Source organism: Mercenaria mercenaria, chromosome 18 (genome assembly GCF_021730395.1).
Source record: "Mercenaria mercenaria strain notata chromosome 18, MADL_Memer_1, whole genome shotgun sequence".
NCBI lineage: Eukaryota > Metazoa > Mollusca > Bivalvia > Venerida > Veneridae > Mercenaria > Mercenaria mercenaria.
In genome coordinates this window covers 59,978,992-59,985,648 of record NC_069378.1, presented here as the reverse complement: position 1 = coordinate 59,985,648, position 6,657 = coordinate 59,978,992, and the positions used below count along the sequence as shown (strand labels likewise).

Genomic DNA, 6,657 nt, shown 5'->3' with positions numbered 1-6,657 from the left:
ATTTTCACCCACTTTATCATTTTTCAGTTTTATATATACATTTTATGCCAAACTTGGTGGAAATGAACAAGTTGCAAAATTTCACCCTAACTGTGTGCGAGAAGTTTTAAAGAATATCCTCAGATGCTTTTTTTCGATGTGTTTGAAAACGTATTAGGCAAGTAAATGTCTGTTTCTATGCCTTTGTTAGTGTTATCATATTAACTATAGAGCAGTGTACTGCCCTTTGTAATAGCCATGGCTGTATGTTTATAGATCCAAACAATAATGAAAATAAATGGACAACTTAATTCATATCTGTAACTGCCGTGCAGAGCGTTGAAGAAAAGTAGACATCTGCTAACAGAAAAGAGTGATATCAATGTTGAGTGCGAATTATATTGAAATATAAATAGTGGTGGCACAATTACAGATAACTACACTTATTTGCATTAATGTAGGGATAATACACGTTATTTTGTGTATTAACGTCTGCAGAAGCCCGCGGGATTGTTTGTGACTGAGACCGAAGGTCGAGGTCACAAACATATCCCAAGGGCTTCTGCAGACGTTAATACACAAAACAAACGTGTATTGTCGCTATTCTTGCATAAAAAACATTACACGACGTCTTTATGTATTGTTTTCATATGTGATGACTTGACGATTCCGGTACATTTTTTTATTTACCATTCCTGTTGTTCTTGGAAACGGTAAACCTGTTTTAAATATCTATATCCAGGGCCCAGAAATAAACAACACTATTCAAAGCATATCCTGAAAGTTTTTAAGCTATTTTTTTTATCTCTCGTTATTACAAACATAAAATTACCAATTCATATCATTTCACAATTTGGTGGACTCGATCACAATTTCAAGACACACTCGAATTATATTGAGTACGGACACAGTTGGAGTACGGTTGAGTACGAACGAAGTGTCAAGCTTCCAAGCTGTTTATATAAATTCTTCGAGAAATTAGATAAAAACATACCGACTGATACTTAACAAAATTATAAATATGATTCTTAAAAACAAAGAATCGCACAGGTAAACACGCGATTCTTTAACATTCATGGTTGTCTACAAAATCTGATTTGACGCCGAGTTCTAAAAGGGGAGTAAACAAGGGAAGAAACGAGTACGAACATTGTATATGGCAGCGCATTTGGTGTTAGTTACTGATACAGTAAAACATTCTATGGTTTAGATTGCATATTTAATGCTTCAAGAAGAGGTTTTTATGAAAGAAACAAGACGCAGATACCAGATGTCAGTTTGCGCAGAAATACATATACGTCCCTGGAAAAGGATTTCAACATTAACAGCACGTGAATTGCTTTGTTTTCACACGATTTTTCTCCCGTTAATACATGAGCGGATCCAGTGAAAAAAGTAGATTTTATGCAAGAAATTTGATTTAGCCTGCTGGCGGCAAGCGATTCTGCCTTTGTGACCAGTGCAGACCAAGATCAGCCTGCAAATCCTTGGTCTGCACTGCTCGCTGTTCAGTCAGTAAATACAATGAACACCCCAGTAATTTACTTGCGAAACCCTTGTTTGTCCGATATATATTATTTTTATAACAGTCTTTGTAAAAATACTTTATTTTTATTTTGAGATATTCAAATATGTCAGCTTTTAATGTTGATTATTTTAGAACGAACGGCCATTTTTGAAATTATATAGCTATAGTACTAATCCACCGACAATTTTTGACAGTGACGTCATTTTGTCAACAAACTATAAATAACCACGGTATATCCCCAAACGGATGTATACCTATAAAAGATAGAAATATGTCCTTATCGTATGAGAAACTTAATATGTAAGGTATAGCCCAGTGGATGTGTTGGCTACTTGTCACGCAGGCGATGTAAGTTCGAAACCAGTGGTAGGCGATGTATATTTTATGTATTTTTGTAACAAAAAATATATTGTTTGAAAGACCAGTTACATTTGCTTCCTTGATTTGGAAAAATGTTGTTTTCATATGTTTGGTTTTTTTTTTTGTTAGTATTTTTTAATTATCAGTCATTTATTATAGTATGAAGTTTACAAAATGTTAATGCAACATAAGCCTGTCTCACCGTCCGTCTATTGTGTTTTAGAATAGATATTGCTTTCTCGTTATTCTCCAAAGGTTCGTTACAGTTAAAAACGTGTTCAAAGCCATTTTAGCCATTTATGTCGAGTGAAATAACGAACGTTTTCTACACAATTTATTCTGTACGCATAATTCGTGATGCACTAGAAAATCAAAATAACTATATGTGACGCACCATGACATTTTGGGTCCAAATTCGGCGTTACGTCATTTGAGAAAACATCGATTAAAGTTACATCACAAAAAAATGATGGACGTTACCACGTGTTCGCGGCAATTAATGCATTTCTTGCTTTCAATAATACTCTACCTTGCCACAAGAAAAAAAAAATGAAGTGACATTTATAAACATTTCCGTGTTTTGCAATTCCGTTTCTTTAAAAAATTTAAATGATTGATAATTTATCGCCCTTTGAATCGACACGCCATTTGTAAACATCGAAGGTCGCGGAGAAAATGAAACTACCAAAAACAATTATTTGATGATTTATTTCGATTGTATTTATAAATGACAGTTAGCGAATCTCAAGGTAAGTAAGTATTTAAGCGATATGTAGTGTTAAAAGTATTATTTGAGTTCATATCGACAGTTTTGTCCGATGTCTTTTCCAAAAATAGCCCGGATTTGACACTAATCATGACAGAATCGAGGTAGATTTAGCGCAGTTCACATTTTATTTACAAGTGTCAATATAATGTAGACTATATTTTATTTACTAAATCTGCCATGAATTCAACTTTTTTAAAATCGGTTTTGACTCTTATTCAGTAGAATCTGTATGCAAGACAATTACAAGAAGTATTCAGTAGAATCAGTATGCAAGACAATTACATAAACACTGATAAAGACCTTGTGACTCTGGTGCCAGACAAAATTACAACAGTCAGTCATAATGTTTAGATACATACTAAAGTTAAAGCCCTGATCATTTTATAAATATAGCCATGCCATGAAAGTGACTGATTAGGAATAGTTGTAACACATCTATTGTCAGCTTCAACCACTAACTCTTACATGTAATTCAAATCAGTCCATACTTAAAACTTCTACAAGGCATAAGTATTGTTTTTACTTGGAAAGAGACAGTGTTTTCCAAAGCTTTTCAAGTTAATTTTGCATACTGTTCACTTGGCCATTATTTCTGGATTCCTCACCATTTTGTACTGTTCTTGGCAAGTGACTAAAAACCACTTAGTAAAATAAATAAACTTTAGATATATGTTGTTTTGAATGCCTTGCCAGGAATTCAAACCTATTACTCTTTTATAGAAGTCTTTGTGCTAAATATGTACTGAACTAACTGCCCAGGGCATTTTTATCTCACATTTCAGCCTTTTTCTGTATTTTTTTCATTTTACAGATCAAACACTGAGGATTGTTTGGCTTGATGCAATGACCTTAAACAGTGAAATGATTTTCCAGGAAGGTCTATACACAACAATTTAAGCTGGATTTTATTGGGGTTTGTAAATTTCTTCATACATTTTTACAGTTACTATACTGCTATTCTAAGAGTGATAAAGACATTAAAGTAGCTAAAACATAATGATCTATTCCATTCATAACATTTTAAGAGAAATGATTTTGATTATAGACCCATTCAACAAATATGTGTAATATATTAAGAAGTGAATAAGTAATGAGATACAATAATTGACTATATCATATATGTATTTTTTCATATTTTCAAAATTATTTTTACAATATTTGTGTTTACATTAAGTTTGATTGCATGAATTGTATGTCTAGTCTGTAGGAATCTTAGCTAGTTTATGTATTCTTGAAAAACTTTTTCTGCATGAATACTGTAAGATTCTTGGATGAGTTTATACTTATCAAATCTGCTTTCATTCAGCTTTTAACAAAAAGACTATCTTAAGCTTAAAAAGATGCTTTACAGTCTTATATTCTGTAACCTTATACTAATCCTATTAAAATGAAGTTCTAATGTTGATGAATTTTTGTTTTGCAGTGATGAAAGAACTATGAATATGTAAATGGGAATGAAACAGAAGGAATTAATATGTTCTACTGATCATCCAGCTGAAATCATGCCTGTGGAATAGAGTGCATGTCACAAATACTGATATGAGCAAATAACTCCATATTGCACAAATAATGTCATGTTTCCTGCCCTCATGACCTGAAAAAGTTAAACATTCTAGTTCAAATTACAAATGTGTTTCAAGAAAAAGTAAAACTTAGTCAACTGTGAGAAATATTGGGTAAAAATAGTGTTTTGATGTCATGACAGCTGTGAAGTTGTATGAGAAGCACTATCCTAATTGTTCTAACAATACAGAATTTAACTAATAAATTTTCCAAAATTGCATTCATGAAATACTAAGACATGTCTGTTGAATGAATCCTAGTTGTTTCAAAACTACAATATGTGTGACATTAAAGCACAACCTTTGGAGGAAACATTTTTACAATACAAACTGCCTTGCCAGTGTGAGTGTAGAAAGGATTTTCCAGCAATGGCAGAAAACTACCAATATAGCAGAAAATATTTCTTACTGGCTGAATATAATATATCTCATTTCAAGAATTAATCATGTTAATCCATGGTTATAATTGTGTTAAAAGGTATTTTTACATGACATGACCTTTGCAGAAATAGCTAATTGTTTTGCAAAACATTGTGAGTTGCCATGGTAACACAAATTTGACTTAAATTTAGAATCGTTTGATGATGTAAACAGCATGTGTCTTGTTTATATTCTGCTAATCAGACTATGTTCTGCATGAAAATATCTTTTATGTGTAACCATCAACAAAACATGTTATAACACAAATCTGCCATAAAATGGCAGAGCTGTAATGCAGGTAGGCATATCAGGAAAATATGTAGTTCTGGAAGACAAGTTATATTACATAAAATGATGTTTGTTTTTTATAAATGATCATAATTGACCATTTGTGGTGTTAAACAAATGTATACTGAACAGATGCTAAATAAATGTTCTGATTCTTTCTGGAAAATTTACAAAAAAACTACTATTTTAAGAAAATATTGCATTGTTGCCATGGTAACATTAATTTAACTTTTAAATTATTTTGGATATCATCATATGTTAACAACATCTTTCTTGTTTATATGTTATATATGTTAAGCTGTATTATGTTAGTGAATATATTTTCATATGTAATAATTGCATCAACAAAGCACTATGTTATTACACAAGCCTGCCTTAAAATGGCAATAGTTGTAACTGAGAGAGGTATATCTGAAAATTATTTATTTCTCAAACCATATTACATTAACTTTCACGGAATGATGTCTACTCTCCTACTTTTAAATAAGAAAACAGACAGCTTTTGATGTAAATATATGGAAAAACACTTCCAATATTCAATTTATTACAAAGAAATTGCCAAAATGTTAGTATTTTTGTAAGAAAATACCACATTGTTGCCATAGTAATGTTAGTATTTTTGTAAGAAAATACCACATCGTTGCCATGGTAATGATTCACTGATCAGTATATCTAAGTCTTTTGAAGTTTTAGCAAACTCACAGTTGATAATAACAGTCTAATAATTATATCTTCTTGCCTGATTTTCTTTCTTACTGTTTAATAGATAAGGTGTCTATAATAATAAGATTAATGGCCTAGTTTTTGGGATGTTGTCTAATTTGATATCAAATACATTCTGTATCTTGTTCAAAAGAATGTCATAAAGCAGTTGTCTGTAAACTGTTAGCACACTAGAAAAAGTTAATTGTGTATTTATTTCACATTCTATGTAATTTATTGCTAGATTCATCAAGAGACTGTTTAAAAAGAGGTTAAACAACAGTGTTGCTATAGAAACGATTTTTAGAACATAAATATTTTTATACTACATGAAAGAAAGAGACAGAAAGAAATACATTCCATTAATTGCATGTTGCTTTTGTTATTTTATCATGTATTTTACCTTGATATTATTTAAATATGGTGTCATTATTAAGATATACTGCCTCAATTTTGATACAGTTAGACAAAAACATGGTGTCCGAAAAGTGGTAATATCTCCATGACAACGACTGATTTTTGTTGTCAAATTGAAGATTTTTACTCAGAACTGGTCAGTCTGTCAGATTAGCCAAAAACCCCATTTTTGACCAAAATTGCATTTGGACCCAAAATCTCATGCTCTGTCACATATACAAAACGTAGTTGAAAAACATATATCGTGCGGTAAAAAAAGTTCCGCCGACCGGATTCGAACTCGGTATTTTTCGGTTACTACGACAGCGCCGTTATCCTCTGGGCTACGTAGCCATGCAGGCTTTGTGTAAAGAAACATTATGATAATCCAGTACAGTATAAGGTAAACATTGAAAAGTAAACACAATATGACGTCACTGTCAGGTATCCCTGGTCGGATAGTATATACAACGTGTATTTCATGACCTTTTTCCCGCTTCATTTATCCTGTAACCAAACAGTTACATCCTAATCATATTGAACGGCTCTATGTATATTTTCATACCACTACAATTTAAGCTCCGTATCGGTACTTTATAATGACCCGCTTGTATAGCACCACGCAACTAATACGTCGCCTATTAAACTGAGAC

The 6,657-nt window shown here is 32.0% G+C and overlaps 1 long non-coding RNA gene across 1 annotated transcript; it reads left to right on the top strand.

Moving 5' to 3' along the window:
• The first annotated feature begins 2,282 nt into the window (after window positions 1–2,282).
• On the top strand, window positions 2,283–5,979 carry LOC128550721 (uncharacterized). Its single transcript, XR_008368392.1, has 2 exons — window positions 2,283–3,549; window positions 4,060–5,979. It is a non-coding gene; the product is annotated as an uncharacterized LOC128550721 (long non-coding RNA).
• The last annotated feature ends 678 nt before the right edge of the window (window positions 5,980–6,657 follow it).